Genomic DNA, 23,949 nt, shown 5'->3' on the forward strand with positions numbered 1-23,949 from the left:
GCCTTCGGCTCAGGTCATGATCCCAGGGTCCTGGGATCGAGTCCCGCATCGGGCTCCCTGCTCCTTGGGAGCCTGCTTCTCCCTCTGCTTCTCTCTCTCTCTCTCTCTCTCTCTCTCTCATGAATAAATAAATAAAATCTTGGAAAAAAATAAAAATAAATAAAAAAATAAAAATAAAAATGTACCCGTGCAGGGGCGCCTGGGTGGCTCAGTCGTTAAGCGTCTGCCTCCAGCTCAGGTCATGATCCCAGGGTCCTGGGATCCAGCCTCACATCAGGCTCCCTGCTTAACACAAAGCCTGCTTCTCCCTCTCCCCCTCCCCCTGCTTGTGTTCCCTCTCTCGCTGTGTCTCTCTGTCAAATAAATAAAATCTTAAAAAAAAAAAATGTTATCTGCGCCCTCATGTCCAAGGCATTCCACCTCCTTACTCCTACTCAGTAATAATGTTACTTAGAGTGGACTGCTCTCTCCCCAGATCTACCACACTCCCACCCCATCAAAACTTATATACCCAGACTGCATAATTTCCACAGGGCCCGGAGCCAAGAATTCTTTGTAAGAAACTATGTAATCTGATAAACTAGTCCTGCTAATATGTGGCATCTGGCAGCCAAAAAACAAGTTACTTTAATGGTGGAAATTTCAACAGATTTCAATTACATAGATTTGTGACCCTCGAATATCACTATATAAAGCCTATCCACACCATGTCTATGCATCAGTCTTACTCTTAGAAAGTATGAATTCTAAACATTTTAAGTCACCTTAAAATATCATATTTACTATGTTGTTATATTTCCGGTTTAGTTTGGAATTTCCCGGTGAGAAATTGGCAACTGAACGAACAATAAAGAATTTTTTGCTTTACTATATTTTCAAGGTTTAAAAAATGTCAAATACATGTGAAATTAAAAAAACATCGAGGCTATACGGCATCTTATTACAAAGTGTATTTTCATCAAATCATACAATTGAAATAGACTCAGATCGTGAAGGTCAAGATTTGTCACAAGGGGCAACTGCAAATAAACTATACAAGGCAGTATAATGTGGTGGTTAAAAGGACAGGCTCTTAAATCAAAGCTCAGGTTAAACTTCTAATTCAAATCCTTTTGGTAGGCTCAACCACCTGCTACTTAGCTTCCCAGTGACTTAGGTTTAGTCCAAATCGGGCTCCACTACCTACCACTTAATCTCTCAGTGCCTGAGGTTTAATAAAGGAAAAAAAATAATCTGATGCAGAGGGGGAGGTGTTCATTGTGAAGATTAAATGTGATAACATAGCAAGTACTTCTAAAGTAGTAACTGGTACATAGTAATCAACACATAGTAGCTATTATTATTATTATTACCAACAATGCCTACTAAGACACCTTCAGGAGCTATAACAATTTCCTTCTGAATCAATCATGTTAATAACCCTAAATCAAAAAGTTTCTCCTTGGGCGCCTGGGTGGCTCAGTTGGTTAAGCGACTGCCTTCGGCTCAGGCCATGATCCTGGAGTCCCGGGATCGAGTCCCGCATCGGGCTCCCTGCTCGGCGGGGAGTCTGCTTCTCCCTCTGACCCTCTCTCGTGCTCTCATTCTCTCTCTCTCAAATAAATAAAATCTTTAAAAAAAAAAAAGTTTCTCCTTTTTATCTGAAAAGGGTCAAGCTCAAAACCATTTCATCTTTTTTTCAGGCTTTTGTGAATATGGAAGATGGTGGCTAAATGGCTTCTTTTTCATTTTAAGACTCAAGACTCTTTTTAGTTTTTTAATAATTCCCTTCCAAATATTATACACAAGATAGATTGCTCCGTGGATTATAAACACTACAAAGAGTTCACAAAGAATAATGAAATTTTGAGATTCACAAAAGAACAGCTACCAGAGCAAAAACCTTAGATAAGAAATGATGCAGAAGTCTGTTAGCCCATTCAAAAAATACTGAATTCTAAAATAAAGCACAGCAGGTAGAGATCCTTCATGGTTTATAGTCACTCGAATCACTAAAAACATATAGAGGATACTTCTGGAAAATCCCGTTTCTTCACAACAATGAATAGATGGCATGATCGGCATGGGCAATTTCTTCAAAAACAAATTCTGTAGAGAAGAAATGCCTAAAGGCTCAGATTTCAGCCATACACATCCCTTACTTAAAGCTTTAAAAATCTGAGGCATCTAGCATTTTTTGTGGTAACATTAAAGTAAAAAAGTTAAGCTTCATTTCTATCAGAAAATGTGCTTGCAAGAAAACTAAGCATCTAAAATTTTGATACTCACAAATTTAAAGGTAATTTAAAGGGTCAACTCAAAGGTCAAGTAGATATTAGAGTTCATGATAAATACACCAAAATATTTTTTTAATAATCTAAAGAAAAAATCTATTTTTTTTTGAGAGTGAGAGCAAGTGAGCATGGTGGGGAGGGGAAGAGGGAAAGAGAGAATCCCAAGTAGGCTCCACACCCAGTGGAGCTATTGGGCTCAATCTCACAACCCTGAGATCATGACCTGAGCCAAAATCAAGAGTCAGACGCTCAACCAAATGAGCCACCCAGTGCCCCTGACAAAGATCTATTTTAAACAATTTAACATAAAGTCCTCCTATGTGTTAGATCACCTCCATATACATTATGTAACTTTACTCTCCCAACAACCACATGGGATAAGGATTATTATCCTCCTTTTACAAATGAGGAAACTAAGACCCAGTGATTTGTCTACACTTGCTTGTATAAGATTTAATCAGAAATCCAATTCAAATTTCTGACCCCCCCCCTCCCGGGGGAGTTGATGCTTTTGCTTTCACTATATCACTGTCACTTCCACAATTCAAGTACTCTAAATCTCAGTTCTTATAAAGTGTACCAATCTTTCCATCTGGGAGAGGCAACAGTTTTAAAGGGAGAAGAAAAATTATTCATAATGTCACCACCAAAGGGGAGAAAAAAATTATTCATAATGTCACCAAAAAAACCTCACTGTGTTTATTAATCCCACATGACTACCCAGTCCAATGTAAATGCTTTGTTCATGGTGTCTACCCTCTTAAAACACCTGCTTATCTTCAGATACACAGTTTTAAGCAAAACCTAACTCAAGAATTACTTCCCCTAAAAGAGCTTCCCAATTGTGACCTGCTCCCTTCCTCCCAATCCAACATCCTTACCATCTCACTCCTTGTATTTTGGACTACATTATCACACACTCCTCTTCATTCTCCTGTCATATATATGGAACTACCTTTTTTTCATTCAGTAACTATTAAGCATTTGAAGAGTCAATAGCGAACAAAAAAGACAGGCCCTTGCTATCATAGATGACTTGTATCGTTTGCATCTTTTAAAAAGGTAAAAATAACATAGGGTATAAGAGTATGATGTTCTACGACTAAGATTCCTCCCCTGCAAGGTCTCTGAAGAAAACTTTCTCCCTTGCATACTTGATAACATTTTTCAGGGAGGAAAAATTCTTTCTAACATGTCTTTCAGATGAGACCTTCAACTTCATGCCTTCAAAGAAATATGAGGAAGTGAGGAACCAAGGTAGAAAGAAGGACAGATCTAAAATCTTTCAAGGGTTTCCAACATACGAACGTGAAATCTACATCTACACATTAGTGCAGACATCCCATCCTGAGTCTCACCCACAAGAAAATGATACTTAGCTACAACTGCTCCAATCAAGCATCTCCATCAATCTTGCACCAGGCAGCTTCACTAATGCAGTACTCACAGACTTTTCAATTCAAGGTGTATTTATGGATTACATGTATATCATATTCGTAAAAATAAGGAAGGACCTATGTCCTTCTACTTTTGAATCTCCTGATACTCCAAGATCATTGCTATAAATGTGTCCATCTTTGGATATTATAAATATATTCAAATATAACACTTCAGGTATTGCTATTAGCATAAGACTTTTCCACAAAATCAGAAAACTACATCTAAGTATCAATTCCTTACTCTGTCACTCATGCTCTAAGTAACCTGCTCTTGAAGGATTATTTATAAACCAAAACAAGTTTAAATGTACTAAAAGTACTCACTAAAGAAATTCTGCAATTTGTCTTTTAACAAGACAGATCCTTTTGTAATGAAGATTTGGTAAAATCATAATTTTGTCATTTTCTTCTTAGGTAAAACATAACTTCATTACACAGAATTGTATATTTATCCCCACAGTATAAGGGTTTTCAATTAAAAAAATGAACCAAGAAACTAGATCTTGCCCAATTTATAAGTGCCATAAATGTGCTGCTGTAAGAAACATATTTGATTGACTCTAAAATGTAATAATACTCTAGCTGAAAAAGGACAGCAGCACCTTTTCCAGATCACAGATACCATATTAATATTCAACAAGATATAAACCATGACCCTTTTGAAACAACCAATTCTAAGCAGCTGTGTACAAGGTATTGTGGCTCAAACGGTTCACATGGAATTTGACCGCAACAACCTAATCTCCATAATTAAAGACCTAAAAGGTAGTTCTTACGTTTCATCTATTCCCTTTCCCAGTACTTTGAACAGGTATATTGTAGTCATTCCATACATAGTTGCTCAAAAAAGGGGCAACAAATACTTGAAATTAGCTGTACTTTTATAAAGGACAAACTGCATACCCTCACTCTCCCTTTCCCAACCTGTTTTATAAAACTAGCATGACCTTAATTTCACCGTAAAACGGGTTTCTAGCAAGCATAAAAACTGACCATGGTCTCTCAACATGATCAACTTTAGACAACACCTGATGGAATAGAGAAAATCTAACAAGCTATTCACTTAGGTCCCTCTACAATCCTTGCTTTCCTTGGAATCCTAAGGGAGGCAAAAACTTTTAAATGATTATCTGAAAAGACTTAAAATGGCACTGATCTGAGGCTAAGTTTCAGAAGTTAATTAAAACTAATAACCCTACTACAGTATTCTCATACTAATTAGAAGTCACTGAAGTCCTCTAGCATTAGGAAGGCAAAAACTTAATTATAATTATTTAACGCAAATATGCTTATACCATTATCAGATAAGTTTTCCCATCTGTTTGAGGAGCCCAAGTTATCTATCATTTCAGGCAGTATTTAGATAAAATGAAACAAGGCAAGTTCCCTAACGCAGATGTCTCTCATAAAGACGAGGGTTAAATGACTTTTGTGAATGGAAAATCTGCATATATTGTTGCTTCACTCAGCTGGTCTTGAGTGGGTGGCTCAATGAACCAGAAGCGTGCTTCATGTGAAGCTTCTTAGAACCTGATTTCACTCTTGAGAAAGGACTTAGAAACAAACATTACATTCAAAAGTACAGCAAAGGCTTCGTCTTCCTCCTACGTTACAAGTCGGCCACAGGAACTGAGTTTAGAGGAACGACACCATGTCATTAGGGTGTCGTTCTGCAAGGGCGGGTGCGGTCTGCGGTGCGCGGCACAGCCTCCTCCGGGGCTGTCATAGGAAAACCGGAGCCTCGCCTTAACCGCGCCAAGTGACAAGGCACCAGCTCTCCCCCGCGCGGGGGCTTCCGGTCAGCCCCCGCGGTCAGCCCAAACTTCGGTAGGAGGCACTCAGGGCGGTCAGAATTCTCTTACCACCCCCGCCCCTGACGCGGCTTTGTAAGGTTTGCACACGCACGTACTGTGGGCCCCAAAACACTCCACCCCCGCCAGCCTTTGGAATCCCCCACTCCACAAGGGGACAAAGGACCCAAAGAGGAACTCTCCGGCGCGGGGAGCCGCTGCCGGCCCGAGCTCAGAACGTTGGGATAAGGGGGTGCAGTCCCCCGGAGGGGTGCAGACCCGTCGCCCACCCCGACTCAGGAACCGGCGTGACACTCACCGGTGCGGAACCCCCGGAGAGGCGAGGAGCAGGGGCCCTATTCCTCCGGGGCCCTGCACGCGCCCGGGTGGACCCCAACTTCTCTCGGCTGCTGTCGCCGGCGGCAGCTAGGGCGCGAGCCCAGACTGAGGGCGCTGGCTCGCCGCCGCGGAGGCGCTGCCGGCTCTGCACGCGAGGGGGGCGGGAACTCCGGGCCCGCGGTCCTCCCGCCAGGGCCGGCTCCACCTCCCCCCCCGCCGGATACTGGCTGCGGCTACTGCCGCGGTCAAAACTAACGCTGCAGCGGCTCGAGCTACTGCTCCCACCACCGCCCGGCCTGGAGCGCGTCGCGGCCTAATGTTGTCATCGGCCGCGTCGCCGCCTCTCTGAGCACCTAGAGCCGCCAAGCTCCTTCGCATCCGAGCGCCCTCCCCCTCCAGGCCCCGCCCCCCCAACTCGCGGGCTCCAGCCAACCCCTCCTTTCCCGTCACATGACCGCGCGCGGAGGCGGTCGCGGAGACACCTCCCCTGTGGGCCGGGCGTGAGTCGCGCGGGAGCAACTGTCAACACCTTGTTCTGCCAGAGACTTATCGCCGCCGAATTGCCTCCGCACACCCGAAGGCGGCTTCGGGATGCGAGCCCACCGCCGCCCGCTCCACGCCTGTGACCTGCTGAGGCGAGGCCTTCTGGACCGGTCTTACAGGGCCCCGCCTAATCTGAGGAGACTGCACAATGCAGCTCACTGGTCAGGACTCAGGACCCCACGCCCACTCGGAGGCGCGAGCATGACACCCGCCTCCTCAGCCCTGGCTTTGGCTAAAGTTTTAGCCAAACAAAGGAAAAAAGAAGGCATCGTGGTGTCTGGCTTAAAAAGCAGTAACGAATTGTTACGATTTCTAGTAGCACGTTAATTGTGAATTTAATTTACTATTTTCCTCATTAGAGGTTTTTATTTTTGAGGAAAGGATGGTGCGTTTCAATCACGCTGGGATGAAAATAGCCTAGCAAACTTATTTTTGTTCCTAGTCAGGTTCAGCATCCTTCATGCCAGTTTTACAGTGATTAAGTCTTACAATGTGTTAGGTTGGTGGCAGTTTAAACAGATACACAGGATTTTGGCAATTTGTTCCATTTTTTAAATAAAGACTAATCCTTTTTTTTTTTTCCAAGTACCTTAACTTTTGGACATACCTTTTGCCTTCCTTTTAAACCATGGTCCGAGGAACTCTCTCCCCCACCCCCCAACCCTGGTGAGAAGAAGAAAAGAATATGCTGGTCACCAGAGGAAAAGCAACAGTACAGAAATGAGGGAGGGAGAAAAGCAGAAAGATCATAATCAAACCCTGCTAACAATGAAAGCACACGAGAACGTTTTCTCAGTTTGTAAGTCATTTTTCCTTCTAGCCCAGAACTAAGGGTTTTGCTTAAGCAAGTCCTGTGCTCTCATTACATTTTCTTAATATGACATCAGAAAGCTTTCTGATCAGCTGGATACTTTGAAATGAATAAGCAATAGAGTTTGGTTTATGTAATCATTAAGATCAATGTATTTTATGGACACACTAAGAAATCATGGATTTTAAGACTCACCATTATTTCATGTTACTCAAGACAGAAAAACACTGCCAATTAAACTATGCCATGCCACTGATATTTTTAGGACACATCTTGAATTCAGAGATGTTAAAATGTGAAAAACAATGAGTCTTGGAATCTGTGGATTGGTAATGAGCTGGTGTTCCGATGAGGAAAAGATTCTACAGGTTCTGTTCTGAAGTCTGAGATATTGTAGTTCAAATAAATATGAGAGACATTTATTATTCTGCGAATGACACTATTTCAGCAAAGCTAGTAACTTTGGAGTTTGTCAACAGATTGAAACCTGTCACCTATTTTCTAGAGCAGTATTTTTTTATACTGACTCAAAAAATATTTTTTTAATGAAATAAGCTAGAATGGAATAGAATATAAAGATCAGAGTAGTACCTGGCATGGACAAGAAATTGCTTTGTGAAATTTTTGTTTCATTTGTGGGAAAGGGTGAGAGTGTGTCCTATGTTGTGATTTAAACTGTTTCTTATTGTGAGTTGCAATCAAATAGATTTGAAAAAGAATGTTCTTAGAGCACAAATAACAGGCAAAATATACGCTCTGAGCTCTGTTTCTCTGTTGCTTTTCCTTTACTTTGGGAACTATAACTAAAGATTAGAGAGAGAAGGCAAATTGCCTTGACAATCCTCTCCTGCCTCAGCCCAAATTTCTTACATTGGCTGTTGACAATAAATGGTCTTTTATTGGAACGGAAAGCACTGTTCTAGAAGCAAGGTGGCCTAGGTTATAGACTTTGCTAATTAGACGTTGACTAGATGACTTACTCCCTGCATTTCAAGTTCTGATAAAAGTAGGAAGTTGGACTGTATGCTGTTTAACCAGTGTCATTCAACCTTTTTTTTTTCAGTCATGATATTCACATTTGAAATAAATAAGCATTGTACACTCAGGATTGTGCAAATTCTTGTCAGACTAGTTATAACTCCTATCAATCACGCTCAAAAAAAATCAGAATGCAAGTTCATGAAAGTAAAGATATGGGACAACAAATGTGAGTATATCTTTTGCAACTGTCTGTATTTTAACTGTTGCTAATAATAATTGCTTGCCATAAATGATGATTTTGACATACCTCACAATTGATTGCAACAAAATGATGTATCAACATATTCAAATTCAGAAATATATACTCTTCAGATCCTTTCAAATCTAATATTCTATGATTCCAGGAAATTATCATTCAATCTAGCATTTGTGATGTAATCACAACATAAACAAATTGTAATATGTGATCCTGCACTGTAATTGAGAAATATCCTGTAACTCCCATTTGCTATGTTGTGATACCCTACAAGTTTTCTACTCTTAAAATGATTTTAAGAATAACATTTTTAAACAAAACTTTATTTAAACTATCCACTCTTATTATCACTATCCAATTTTAACTCCAATGAGAATTAATCTCTTATTGCCTAGTGTTTAATTAATTATGCATTTCTGAGAATGAGAAGTTCTTTTGCCAAATCAGTTAAAGCACTGACAGGCATGATAATTTTTCCCACAGAATATGTATCAACCCTGACCTAGAATGAGAGAGATTGGCTTGAAGTTGTTTTTGTTTTACCTTTAGCCTTTCCATTTAGACACTTATATTGCCAAAAATTGCTGATGAGGATTTTAGGTTAAAATCCTCATTTTCTCAGAGAAGATTAAGAGCAACCTTAAACATGAATAAGGTATTCAACACAATAAGACTGTGGTAGATTATATTATTACTCTTGGCCATGTAACTTGCTCTAACCAGTGGTTTATAAACAGATGTAATACATGCTAACTGCTTTAAATTTGAGTGCAACATTCAGGTCAATCTCTTAGTCTTATGCTGCCTGCCATGAGAAAGGCATGTTCCAAGTAGGCTATCAGAATGAGAAAATACATGGAGCAGACCTGCAACTGACCTTTACTCTGGAGCAATACAGCAGCAGCTGACCTGCAGCTACTAACATGAAACAAGAGTAAATCATGAATATGTATTATCCTAAATCACAGAGATTTTGAAATTATTATGTAATATAATCTCACAAATCAGCTTAAGTGAATGTAAACCAACAGATTAGTGGTTCAAAGGCTAAATGCACTGTAGAACAATGATATTCTTCTATTTAGTAAAATAAAATAATAGACACCTACAAAATAGTCACCTAGATATTTGGTAAGCACCCAACTAAAAATTTCTATTAAAAAGTAGTCTATTTATAAAATCTGTAGATTTGCTTGCAAGATATTTATATATCAATGTGGGGCTCGATCCCAGGACCCTGAGATCATGACTTGAGCTGAAACCAAGAGTTGGGTGCTTAACCAACTGAGCCACCCAGGTGCCCCGAGCAGTTCATATATTAAAAAATAACAAGCACAGAAGAAAATGAGACAGCATTAGTGAGAAACAGTGAATATAGATAGCAAAAACATATTCAAAAGGACTTCAGATACTGAAATTACACACAGACTGTAAATAACTATATAAAATATAATAAAGGACAACCTTGAAAATATGTACAGAGAACAAGAAAGTACAAAGAATAAAGATATTTTTAAATAGAATTTAAAGAATAAAAAATATAAATTATTAAAATTTAAAACTCAGTGGACATGTTTAATAGTCTATTTGACATAGCAGAAGTACAATTTAGTGAACTGGGAGATAGAGATGAAATTGCCCAAATGCAATAGAAAAAAGAAAAATAAATGAAAAATATAAAGAGGCTTTAAGTGACAAGGAAGACATTCTGAGAAAGTATAAAATAAATCAGTACTCCAAAAGAATAGGAAAGAGAAAATGTGGCAGAAGCAGTATTTGATAAGATAATGGTTGAAAACTTTCCAGAACTAATGAAAGACTCTAACCCACAGACTTAGGAAATCCCCAGCAAGTTAAAGAATAATAAATCTACACTTATATACATTATAGTAAAATTACAAAACACCAAAACAGAAAAAGAAAACCTTAAAAGTAGAAGAGAAAAAAAATAGATTATCCTCAAAATATCTGGTAATTGGCTTTCCTCAGCAACAAACAATAGAATCAGAAGACAGTGGAATAATGTCTTCAGTGGCCTAAAAGAAAATGACGATCAGCCTAGAATTCAATGCCCATTGAAGAGATCTTTTAAGAATGAAGCCAAAATGAAGGCATTTTCAGGCAAGCAAAAGCAGAGTGTGCTGCTAATATTGATTCTCACTAATAGAAAGTCTAAAGAAATTTCTTTCTTCAGAAAAAAATGAAAGGATCCCAAATAAAAGGTCTGAAAGTTAAGACTAAAGGAAGAGCATTGAAAGTGCTAAATATTTGCATGAATCTAAAAACCACTAACTATGCAAAACAGAATTGTTAAAATTATTTAATAATATTTTTAAAAGAAAAAATAGCAATCACTCATATTCCTAACAGAATATGTCCAATCAGATTCTCACTTTATACCTACTATTAAACAGACCTCATCAGACTAAGTATTCTATCCATTTGTATTATTTCCACCTGGTATATACCTTTAAAAGCAAAAATACTAAACATTTCCATTTTTTTTCCTCTTTTCTGATCCATTTAGGCAAAACTGTATTAATGTTTTATTGGTATTCTCTTTTTAAATAATTCTACTGATACAGTATTTTAAATGTTTTTCTTCATGACATTTTTATTTCAAATTTGCATAATGTACAAGTGAAGATGATTTATTAATAATCAGACTAAGAAATTAACACATATTTAGGAAATCATGATTTAGAGTAATAAAAAGTAGAATTATACACTATTTTTCACATAACTATGAAGCATTAATGAGTCCCACCATGGAAGTCTAAAAATGAAAGTTCATCATAACAAATTATATAATTATGTATTCTCAGGTTAAGAACAATTAACTCTTACTGAAAAGCTCTGCCTACTCTTTCCACCCACATTGCCTATTCAAAATTAGGTGCATGCTATGACTTTTAATACCATCTCTGGAAATAGTTAGAAATCTATGCTCAGGCTGTAAAGATTGACTCCTGAGTTTTAATTCAGCTCAGAGGGCATCCTGAACTCGAAATAAATTTTTATAAAGGGAGGAGAAGAACCCATTTCTTTCTGATATCTACCTAGACTACACATTCCCAGTTGTAAATATGTTTTTCATTTCAATTTCAAGAGAGTGTATAAAAAGCTATTTAACACAATTATGTAAACATGAAAAGCATAGAACACATAATTTCTTAAGTTTCCGAAGTTGTAGTAACTACAATGCAAAGAAATTATACCTTACTTTTTTTTTAACCAAAGGTTTACCCTTTCTTTTCCTCAGCCATATGAGATTATTCAAAACATATTTACTTCTATAATACTTTCCTGAGAAAACCAAATCTATAATTTCACTGCATAATGTCTAAATGACTTTCATTACTTTATATTTTTTAACATGTAAGAGATTACATATTATTAGTATAGATTATTCCAGTTAGCTTTGTCCAACCTGTATTTATACGCCTATAAACTTTCTGACAGTTCACAAGTAATTCAATTCATATAAACCAGACTGTACATTAATTCTTTCAATTTAATAAGTTATCAGTTTTTACTGGGTCCAAGGCCCATCCTGTTTACAAAAAAATTATTAAGTATCTGTAGGTTACTCCACCTCTTTTCTGAAATGAATGGGAAGCTAGCAAGAGGCCTCGCCCTGTAAACTAACAGTGTTTCAAAACTGCCATTTGTACTCTTCTCTACTGGCAATGAAGGTGCCATACAGACAACATTATCAAATAGCAGCATCTACCCACCCCTCCCAACAAGGACAGGTGCTGCCTAGATTACTTCTGTCAAATCTCCTAGGTATTTATTATCTTTCTTATTTCACCAGAACACTGGTGCCCAGAAGTGACAGGGTGAAGAAAGAAGGCACCTACCCCCCTATATTCCAGTAATGTCTGTCCAAAGCATTATTGTCAGGTTCATCCCCCTGTTCTAGGCCCTGTTGCTATTTTCCCCTAGTTGTTTCCAGTCAGTTCCTATGGGAGCCTAACTTGCTGGTATTATACACACAGACAGCTGAGACCAGACTCCCAATCCCATTCCCCCACTGGTTTCCTTTAACACTTAATCCCTATAACATACTCCTGGAATCGACTAGAGTTGGGATACATCTATTTTTTATTTTCTTTTTAAATATCAGCTCCTTTCCAGAGATGACCAAACACTTTGCCCCTTGTGGTACCACATTGTGTTGATTATTTTGACTTTCTTTTGTTGTCAGCCAATAGTCTTGGACCTAACATCGTTTGCCTCCCAGCCCCCCTTCCTGAAATTATTAGAAAAGCAGTACACCATATGAATACAATGATCTAAACTAAGAACAGGGAAAATTCTAGAAGAAAATTACCTTTATGCAATAAATAAAGGCAAGGGGAAAAAATGGGGCACTATTACGTATTAAAATAGACTCATCAACATTAAAATGGTGTCCACGGATTATAGTACCTACAGCCAAGCTACAGCCCACTCAAGGATATGCACAGACCACCCAGGCATACGGGCAGCAAAGTTATGGAACCTATGGACAGCCCACTGATGTCAGCTATACCCAGACTCAGATAACTGCGACTTATGAGCAGGCCGCCTAGGCAACTTCTTATGGAACAGCCTCCCGCTGGTTGCACCACTCCAACTGCCCCCCCGACATACAGTCTGCCTATTCAGGGGTATGGCACTGGTGCTTATGATACCACTGCTACGGTCACTACAGGCCTCCTATGCAGCTCAGTCTGCATATGGCACTCAGCCTGTTTACCCAGCCTATGGGCAGCAGCCGGCAGCCACTGAACCTGCAAAACCGCAGGATGATAACAAATCTGCTGAGACTAGTCAACCTCAGTCTAGCACAGGAAGTTACAACCAGCACAGCCTAGGATATGGACAGAGTAACTATAGTTATCTCCAGATACGTGGGAGCTACCCCTTGCAGCCAGTCAGGGCACCACCATCTTATCTTCCTACCAGCTATTCTTCTGCACCGCCAACTAGTTATGATCAGAGCAGTTACTCTCAGCAGAACACCTATGGGCAGCCCAGCAGCTATGGACAGCAAGTACCTATGGTCAACAAAGCAGCTCTGGGCAGCAGCTGCCCACTAGTCATCCCTCCCAAACTGGATCCTACAGCCAGGCTCCAAGTCAGTATAGCCAGCAGAGCAGCAGCTATGGGCAGCAGAGTTCATTCCAACAGGACCACCACCCCAGCAGCATGGGTGTTTATGGGCAGGAGTCTGGAGGATTTTCCAGACCGGGAGAGAATGGGAACATGGGTGGGCCTGATAACCGGGGCAGGGAAAGAGGGGGATTTGATCGTGGAGGCATGAGCAGAGGTGGGCAGGGAGGAGGACATAGTGGAATGGGTGTTGGAGAGCGAGGTGGCTTCAATAAACCTGGTGGATCCATGGTCGAAGGACCAGATCTTGATCTAGGCCCACCTGTAGATCCAGATGAAGACTCTGACAACAGTGCAATTTATGTGCAAGGCTTAAATGACAGTGTGATCCTAGATGATCTGGCGGACTTCATTAAGCAGTGTGGGATTGTTAAGATGAACAAGACAACTGGACAACCATGATCCATATCTACTTGGACAAGGAAACAAGAAAGCCCAAATGTGATGCTACAGTGTCCTATGAAGACCCACCAACTGCCAAGGTTGCCATGGAGTGGTTTGATGGGAAAGAATTTCAATGGAGCAAACTTAAGGTTTCTCTTGCTAGGAAGAAGCCTCTGATGTACAGCATGCAGGGTGGTATGCCTCCCTGTAAGGGCAGAGGGATGCCACAGCCACTCCGTGGAGGCCCAGGGGGCCCAGGAGGTCCTGGAGGTCCCAATGGGTCACATGGGAGGCCATGGAGGAGACAGAGGTAGCTTTCTCCCAAGAGGGCCCAGGGGTTCCCATCTGGAGGAGGAAACGTCCAGCACTGAGCTGGAGACTGGCAGTGCCCCAATCAAGGGTGTAGAAACCAGAACTTCACCTGGAGAATAGAATGCAACCAGTGCAAGGTCTCAAAGCCTGAAGGCTTCCTTCCAACCACCCTTTCCACTCCCGGGTGGTGACCATGGCAGAGGTGGCCCTGGTGGCATGCGGGGAGGAAGAGGCAGCCTCATAGACTGCAGTAGTCCCAATGGGATGTTCAGAAGTGGTCATGGTGGAGAAAGAGTTGGCTTCCGTGGTGGATGGGGCATGGACCGAGGTTGCTTTAGTGGAGGAAGATGGGGTGGCCCTGGTGGGCCTCTTGGACCTTTGATGGAACAGATGGGAGGAAGAAGAGGTGGGCATGGAGGACCTGGAAAAATGGACAAAGGGGAGCACTGTCAGGAATGCAGAGACTGTCCCTACTAGACGCAGAGACCCCGTACAGCTGCATTGACTACCAGATTTATTTTTAAACCAGAAAATGTTTTAAATTTATAATTCCATATTTATAAGGTTGGCCACAACATGATGATTATTCCTTGTCTGTACTTTAGTATTTTTCACCATTTGTGAAGAGACATTAAAACAAGTTAAACGGTAGTGTGCTGAACTTTTTCCTTCTTTTAAAGATGGTTGTTTTGGTTGTTTAAGACTAAACAGGGGCGCCTGGGTGGCTCAGTCGGTTAAGCGTCTGCCTTCAGCTCAGGTCATGATCCCAGGATGCTGGGATGGAGTGCTGCATTGGGCTCCCTGCTCAGCGGGGAGTCCACTTCTCCCTCTGCCTCTGCTCCCCCCTCCCCTTGCTCTCTCTCCCAAATAAATAAATAAAATCTTTAAAAATAAAATTAAATTAAAAATAAACTAAGACTAAACAATGGGATACTGTTTTCCATAGTATCACTGTGGAAAACCAAAGGGCATCTAACTGTAACAATGTTCATGGTTGTGATGTTTTATTTTTTTAAATAAAATTACAAATGTTTACTAAAAAAAGTAGACTCATCAGACATAGCAACCAAATACAATGTATGGACCTCTTTTAGATTCTGTATCAAATCATTTTTATAAAAAGACATTAATGAGACAATCAGGGAAATACTACTACTGGTTGGATATTACATGATATCAAGGAATTATTATTAATCATTTTAGGCATGATAATTATATGTGATTATGTTTTTTTAAATGTCTCATTTCTTAAGGACACATACTGTATAATCTGGCCCCTACTTAAGGGGGAGAAAAACCTACCTTCAAATTATGTCACTTTCTTTTCTCTATCTGTATGTCAAATCCATGGGAATGTACTCTACTATTACTACTTGTTATTTTCTTTTTTTTTAAAGATTTTATTTATTTGAGAGAGAGAGAGAGAGAGAGCACAAGACGGGGGAGGGTCCAAGGGAGAAGCAGACTCCCTGCTGAGCAGGGAGCCCAATGCAGGACTCAATCCCAGGACTCCAGGATTATGACCTGAGCCAAAGGCAGTCGTTTAACCAACTGAGCCATCCAGGTGCCCTACTTGTTATTTTCTACCCTTAAGATAGTAATCATTTCCTCTTTATCATGTCTATTTTTTTTAAAGATCTTATTTATTTAAGAGGGAAAGAGAGAAAAATCATGAGCAGGGAGAGGGAGAAGCAAACTCCCTACCAAGCAGGAATCCCTGTGCGGGGCTCAATCTTAGGACCCCAAGATCACAACCTGAGGTGAACACTTAACCAGCTGAGCCACCCAGGTGCCCCATGTCCATGATTATTTTTTGGTAAAAGTATTCAAATCAATAGCAACTCCTGCTATCTGTTATTTGCTTCACACCTCTATTAAACCACTGTGAAAGGCCAAATATCATATGATCTATGGTAAATAAATCTGATTAAGCACATTAACATGTTCAAATTTATATAAATTATTCTGCAAATACAGATTACTCTAGAGATGCTAAGAAGCAGATGTACTGATCTCCTTGGCATTCACATGATTCAGCTACAAATAGAATTTGAACAGATTCCAAATGCACAACTGTCAAATTCATAAAAAGTAGCAAAAAAAGTCAAGTGAAAGTTTAGGCTTTGCCTTGATTAGCACTATTTTCTGGAAAAAAGAATAGTTGAAAGTATTCTGTTAATGTTTTTATTTCTTTAGTGCTAATATTTGACAAGAACTAAGTACTTTGATTTTATGCAGAGATGTTCCCATTAGGTTAGCAGTGATAATCCAGAAACTGTTATGAGTTCGTATTCTATTAAGTTGAAAGAAAATCTTAAAATCAATTTAATCAAAGGGGCGCCTGAGTGGCTTAGTCAGTTAAGCAGCTGACTCTTGATTTCAGCTCAGGTCATGATCTCAGGGTCCTGGGATCAAGCCCCACATTGGGCTCAGCGCTCAGAGGGGAGTCTGCTTGAGGATTCTCTCTCTCTCCCTCTGCCCCTCTCTCAAACACACACTCTTTCTCTCTTTAAAATAAATAAGTCTTGGGATGCCTGGGTGGCTCTGTTGGTTAAGCATCTGCCTTCCGCTCAGGTCATGATCCCAAGGTCCCAGGATCAAGTCCCACATCAGGCTCCTTGCTCAGCGGGGATCCTATTCTCCCTTGCCTGCTGCTTCCCCTGCTTGTGCTCTCTCTCTCTCTCTCTCTGACAAATAAATAAAATCTTTAAAAATAAATTAATAAAATAAGTCTTTTTAAAAAATCAATTTAATCAATATTACAAAGTTCAATATAAATTTGACTCACTGAAGTAGTATAGTGTAGTGGGGTTGAGCTCCAACTCTAACATCAGATATATAATGCTAGCCCTGTCATTTACTAGCTGTGAGACCTCTTTCCTCATCCGTAAAGTGGAGTTAAATTTTTTTTTTTAATTTTACAGTGTTGTGATAAGAAAGAACTTAAGAAACATAAGCTGTTATGGTTACTCTCTTTGGGGAATATTATACACAATATTATACACATTATACACAATATTACTAACTGTATTTTCACCTTACTCAGTTGTAAAAAAATTACACACAGACTATACCAACTTTCTATTGATACCAAAACTTTGTAGCGACTGGCCTAATTCTGAGAATTATAGAAGATACGTAGGTGGGCATAACCCCAGGCCATGGAAGCAGATTTATTTAAGAATCTCTACAATTCAAATATCAGGTCTCACATGTAATGTGAGAATGAAAGCCATATCTTCAGCAACCAGGAGATAGACTCAATTTGAGAGTTGTACTTTCCCCAAATAAGAATTCAAACAGACATTCGAGTGTTGCAATATGAAGTCAACACTCTAAGCCAGTCCTCTCTTGCCAAACTTATTTCTTAAGTACAATGAATCATAGTAAAACAAAATTTATCTCTAAGCACAATGCAGTAATGCATACATTTCCTTATTCTTCTGCCCTTGCACTGTCACTTAGTGATCTAGAACACCTTGTTTATAATAGTCAATAGATATAAAAATGGCCTTTTGAAATCTTTGAGAGATATTAGTTGTAAAGATTCGCTGGATTCAGGTTAAACATTTGGGGCTAGAACAATTATAGGTAATGTAGTATATTTTGTATAGCATCTTTCATGTTATTTGATTAATGCTCAATTATTGATACTTAGAATGATATTGAAATAATGATATGGCAGTCTCATCCCTACTTTATAAACTCATGACTAGGAAGTAATTTGTATGGCATTACTTTGATACCATGCATATGCCTAGTTCCTCTTCAAACATAAACCTCATGTTTTAACACTTTAAAACCCTTGTACGTGTCAATAATTTCAATAAAAATTGCAAAATAATTTTAATACCATCATTCATTCTATATTCTGACATTTTTTTTCAGTAAAATAGAGCTTGCCTTTATACCTAGAACTATTTGGTTACCTTAAAATATGGTTCATACAGGAAAGGAAAAATAAATTCCTTACTTTTAGTTAGTAATTTTCTGAATATCAATAATTTGGAGACTAGTGGGGAAATCTGATTTCGGGTTTTAGATAAGATGAAAATTCATTGACTTGGAAAGGTAGAGGTTGTTAATTTTCAAAAAGTAAATAGGTTGTAAAGCTGCACACTGGGTATGAAACCATTTTGTTTAAAAATATATGCATTTATATGCATATATAGGGATAAATAAAGGTATGGAAAGATATTCAATAAGCTGTTAATAATGGTAATAGATGGGAAGTATGGTTCTTTTATTTTTCTATTTTACTTGTATATGGTTTCCAACTTTCTACCATATGTGTACTACTTTCACAGTAACAGAAATTTTGTTTTTTAAGAAAATCACTATTTCCTACTGGCCCTACATATAGTTTCTGAATCATCATCAACATGAGACTGTAAAAATTCCAGCCTGAGGGACTGCCAGGGCACCAACCTAGCTGATTACTTCTTTAAAGCCTCTCTGCTTGCAGGGCAACCCATTCAGGACCCCTCTCTAAAGAACTCCTTTCCTTTCTGTTCTCACTTTCATTTAATAAACTTTCATTCCACTTCAAAATAAAATAAAATAAAGCCTCTCTTTCCTTTGCCTTTGCATCTCACCCATGGTTCATAGGGCTGCCTCAGCACTAGAACCATGTAGGCTTTCCACTGTAGCAGTCTTCACGAATTGGCAGCTTATTTGTGTGCCTCTGTTGGCCTTGAACAGAAACTCACTTCTTACAGTTCTCATGTCATATTAGTTTTCTTCCTTTCTGACTCTTCCTCATTCTCCTCTACAAGTTTATCTTTCTCTGTTATTTATGTGTTGCTCCAAAGTTTCAAACTCAGCCCTCTTCTCTTTTCACTTTACATCTTCTTCCTAGAAAAGAGAGGAGAAAATGGATTTTGTGTTCTCATTCTTTTTAATCTAATATGTATCTCTAGCGTAGGCCTCTCTCCTGAGCAAAAAAATCATATAGATAATCACTAATTATTGTACTCTCTAATTAGACATTTATATATTTATAAATTTATATACTTACATATTTAGGTGCTCCTTTGCCTGGCTCTTAAAATAGGAATATGCTACTTTCAGAACTTTAGGGAAGAGTAACTTCCATTTTTATTTCTACCATCTTCCCTGAGAAGAAAGAGTTATTTTACATAATTGGTGATTTCAGAAGAAGAAAATAAGACCCGGCCCCTTTCTTGCCATATTTTTCAAATGTACCTACCCACACAGGTTATGTTCTATTCTCTTTCTCATTCTGTGTAATAAACTAAACACACATGGATCAGAGCCTAGGCTTGCCTTCTAGAGGCAGGTCTGAGTCCTAAGCCTCATGTTTTCTACTGTTAACCTCACTGAGTGTGGAGACCAGTGATTCTGCCCGTTTATCTGTCCTACAAACCCAGATTTTCCTTTTATTATGCCATATCCCATTTGCACTTGGGGAGAAGTATTGAAAAACCTGGTTGTGGCTGTAAATTGAAGTCCTATTGTCCAAACAGCTTTTTCAGTTAAGAGGGTGGTTTTTCATCTTTCTCTATTTGGCTCCCTATTAATTGGTTCTGAATTCAGAGAAGAGTTAAGACATATGAGCATCTGTCAACTTAGCAATGCCTAAGCCCCATTATTGATAGGACAACTTTATCCAAAAGTAGTTGTTTAATGAGAACCTAGGTATGACAAAAGGAATGGAAAATGAAATCTTGCCAATCTAACAAGGGAATAAAAGATCCCAGAATAAAATGATAGCAATTATCAGAGAATCAGCAAAATAGGAATTTGTTCATTTATTCCTGAATGCCTACTGTGTGTTGGACATTGTTTCAAGAGGTTTAAAGAGTTAGAATATTTTAGACAAAAGTTACCTGGTACTCCATGGGACACCTGGGTGGCTTAATTGGCTAAGCATCCAACTTTTGGGTTTAGCTCAGGTTGTGATCTCATGGGTCCTGAGATTGAGCCCTGCTTTGTCAGGCTATGGAGCTCAGCAGGGAGTGTACTTGAAGATTCTCTCCCTCTGCCCCTCCCCCCACTTGAGTGGTGCTTGCTTGCTCACGCCCTCTCTCTCTCTCTCTTTCTCTCAAATAAATAAATAAATAAGTTACCTGGTACTCAAATTTGACTGAGTTAGTATATAGATTTTACTTAGGAGAGTGTTCTAACTATCTTCACAAATTCAATATTGTGAGAATGTCTGACTAGGTGTTAATTTCATTTTAGAAGGAATTTAGTTCTGTACAACTGAGAATGCTCATAGTCTCTCCAATTTTAATGTGTTTTCCTGTACATGATGCTGTTTCTGAAGTATTTAGTTGCCCCCTGCTGGTCACATAGTTATAAAATTCCTGAAGATAGGTATTTCTCAGATTGCATGTGATGACAAACTTCTGAGATGCATTAAACCTTTTCATCAAATGAGTTCACAATGGATTTCCAGTGCTCAAATGAGATATGTAAGTTAACCCAGAGTTCTTAAATACAATCTTCTTCCTATAATATGCATTTCATACTTTATGTCTCTTCAACTCCCTTTTGAAACCATGTAGGGATAAATTATCAAATTGAGAGGGAAAAACAGCACTTGTTCAAATATTTTAAAAACTATTATTTTTATCCCGTCTCTGCTACCACCTCTCTGGCTAATGTTGGACAAGGCACTCTAACTTCTTGATATCTATTTCCTCATCTGTAATATGAAGAATAATTGACATGTAATCAACTGTCCATATTTAAAGTATAATTTGATAAGTTTGACATATGTATTCAACTGTGAACTATTGCTACCATAGTTCAAGATAGCTCAAGATAGTGAACATATCTATCATTCCCAAAAGTTTTTTTTTTTTAATTACTTATTTTGAGAGAGAGAGATTGGGAGGGTGCATGCAAACAGGTGGAGGGGCAGAGGGAGAGAAAGAATCCCAAGCAGACTCCCTGCCAAGCGGGGAGCCTGATGAAGGATTGGATACCACGACCCCGAGATCATGACCTGAGCTGAAATCAAGATCCGGAGGATTAACCTACTCAGTAGAGCCACCCAGGCACCTCGTTACCAAAAGTTTTTTTTGTGGTACTTTATATTTCCTTCTTCATGCCTCCTGCCTCTCCCAGCCCTCTCCCATCCTCCAGTAACCACTGATGAGCTTTCTGTCACTATAGATTAGTTTGCATCTTCCAGAGAAAAACAGAAATTTTAAGGTCACTAGTTTAAAGACTAAAATGAGGTATGGAAAAACTTAAATTCTTTTTAAATATTAAAAACTTTATTTTGAGGGTGCCCAGGTGGCTCAGTCAGTTAAGTGTCTGCCTTCAGCTCAGGTTATGACCCCAGGGTTCCAGGATTGAGCCCTCATCGGGCTCTCAGCTAAGCAGGGAGCCTGTTTCTCCTTTTCTCTCTGCCTGCCGCTCCTCCTGCTTTCGCGCGCTCTCTGTCAAATAAATACATAAAATCTTTTTTAAAAAGTTAAAACAAAAGAAGGCTTTAACTTTATAGTCAGCAGATATGAGCTTGGGTCTTGGCTATGATGTTTACTAGCTGTGTGACTTTGGGCAAGTTATTCAACATCCTAACACTAAGGTTAACAGTTTCCCTATACTTTGGAGAAAGGATAAGAATATCATCTATCGCCAGAAAGATGTTGGGAAATTGTATGCAAAGCAATTAGCTCAGTGCTGGGCCTGTAATATAATACACTCAACTAACAGTAGCTATATATATTTAGACATTTCAAAGAGCACCAATCCAGTTTTAAGAAAAGGAAATGAGAACCCTGACCATGTAGCCAGTGTAATCTTAAGGTAACCATTTTAGAAGTTTTATGGGAGAGTAATTCACTGTGCTAGCTATGGTATCCAGATGACTCTGACTCAAGTCCTTTTCTTAAGCATGCCATTGGTTTTCCTTCCTATAACTCCTTCCCCAAGTGTCATAGTTTTCCTTTCTTTGTAATTCCATCCCTACCAAACATATGACCTGACGGTCCTCTCATTTCACCTTTTATGATTTGACAAATAACTTGACCGAAGTAAAGTGAATGATAGTCACTCTACCAAAGTAGAATGAGTGGTGGTTATCACTTGAAGTGACAGACACCATGGGAATAGAGATAACTGAAGAAACTAGTGTGTTTTTTTTGTGTGTGTAATAAATGTTCTTTAATAGTTTTCTCCTTTATATTCAAAGACTTCCGTCACCTTTCTGAGCTGTCAAGCTCTGCGAGGTTCATACTTGATAAAATCCTCTCTCTACAACAGAAATTTATTGAGCTCCACTTGTCAGCCTAGCCAATCTAGTACCCAGGGCAAGTTCTGCCTTTCCAGAGGAGAGATACTGTATCTTCTAATCCTTTTGTGTGCTTTCTTCCATGAAGTTTTAGCATTGCATTTAGGATTGTATCATTAATCCTGAGAAATTATGTGTGTGCAACAGATAGGCCCTAAGGTAACTCCCAGTGATCTCTGTCTTCCAGTATTAATGCTCCTACCCCCAAATATAGGTTGCTAACCTGAAAAATAAAAGTTATTTTATCGGCAAGAATGGATTTATTTGGGAAAAACAGAGAATTGCAATTCAGGATAAGCAAGTTATAGCAAAACTATCTGCAAGTCTAACAAAGGAAAGGAGTGTTATTTTATGGAAAAGGAGGAAGTTGGGGGGTTGTTTTGATCAAAAGTCAGGAAAGCACGAGTCTAGGGTAATGAAGGTTTCTCAATGGCTGAGTTGCAGGGGTAGCTAATTTCTTGTAGCAGATGCAATGTACATCTTTCCCTCTTGGGTCCTGTAATTGATGATTCTTTCCTATTGAGGATTCTTTTTTTAGGGGTCTGTAATTGACAGTTCTTCCTGTAATTGACATTGAGTGGTATGGCTTCCCATTCCAGCTCCCCTTCTATTATCCCGAGTTCACTTTAGTAAGGTTTCCCTTTATTAATTTTCACAAGATAGAGTCTGTGAATTGCTTCTAACCAATAGAATATGGCAAAGGTGCTAAGATATTACCCCCATAATTACATTACACTATATCATAGTTGTGGTAGGATACATCACTCTCATCATTATGTTACATTATGTAAGAATCCATCTTGTTAGCAGAATTGTTCTTTCTTACTTTCTTGCTGACTTTGATGAAGCAAGCTGTGATGTTGTAAACTGCCTATGGAGAGGATCATGTGGCAAGAAACTCAGGTGGCCTCTAGAAGCTGTAGACAGCCACTGGCCGACAGCCAGAAGAAAACTTCTGAAGCTTTTACTCCTACAGCTGCAAGGAAGTGAATTCTGTCAAAAATCTGAGGGAGTCTGGAAGCAGATTCTTCTTCACTTGAGCCTCCAGATGGGAACACAGCCCAGCCAACACATTCAGTGTAGCCTGGAGAGACCCAAAAGTGGAAACCCAGCTAAGCTCTGCCTGGACTCTTGACCCACAGAAACAGAGATAATAAAGTGTGTTGTTTTAAGCTGCTAAATTTACGGGATTTGTTACACATAAATAGAAAACTATACAGATTTTGGTACCTAGAAATGGGGTGCTGTTATAACAAATACCTAAAAATGTGTCTGTGGGTGGAGCAGTGGGTGGAGGCTGGAAGAATGTTGGAGGATGATAAAGCCTAAATTGCCATGACCAGATTATCAGTAGAAATATGGAACTGAGGACATTACTATTGAGGGCTCAGAAGG

The 23,949-nt window shown here is 39.2% G+C and overlaps 1 protein-coding gene and 2 pseudogenes across 2 annotated transcripts in view; 2 read left to right on the forward strand and 1 right to left on the reverse strand.

Moving 5' to 3' along the window:
* The window catches only part of OSBPL8 (oxysterol binding protein like 8), a 160,146-nt gene extending 153,964 nt beyond the window's left edge, over positions 1-6,182 (reverse strand). For both annotated transcript variants that reach the window (XM_028105402.2, XM_028105403.2), the window contains exon 1: positions 5,822-6,182. The gene's annotated coding sequence lies outside the window, so the exon portion shown is untranslated. The remainder of the gene's footprint in view (positions 1-5,821) is intronic.
* On the forward strand, positions 5,204-6,345 carry LOC148163791 (uncharacterized; annotated as a pseudogene).
* An 87-nt stretch (positions 6,346-6,432) lies between these two features.
* On the forward strand, positions 6,433-14,765 carry LOC114210973 (RNA-binding protein EWS pseudogene; annotated as a pseudogene).
* The last annotated feature ends 9,184 nt before the right edge of the window (positions 14,766-23,949 follow it).

Source organism: Eumetopias jubatus, unplaced genomic scaffold (assembly GCF_037043125.1).
Source record: "Eumetopias jubatus isolate StellerSeaLion01/CBP00866 unplaced genomic scaffold, mEumJub1_p1.0 scaffold_8, whole genome shotgun sequence".
Lineage (NCBI taxonomy): Eukaryota > Metazoa > Chordata > Mammalia > Carnivora > Otariidae > Eumetopias > Eumetopias jubatus.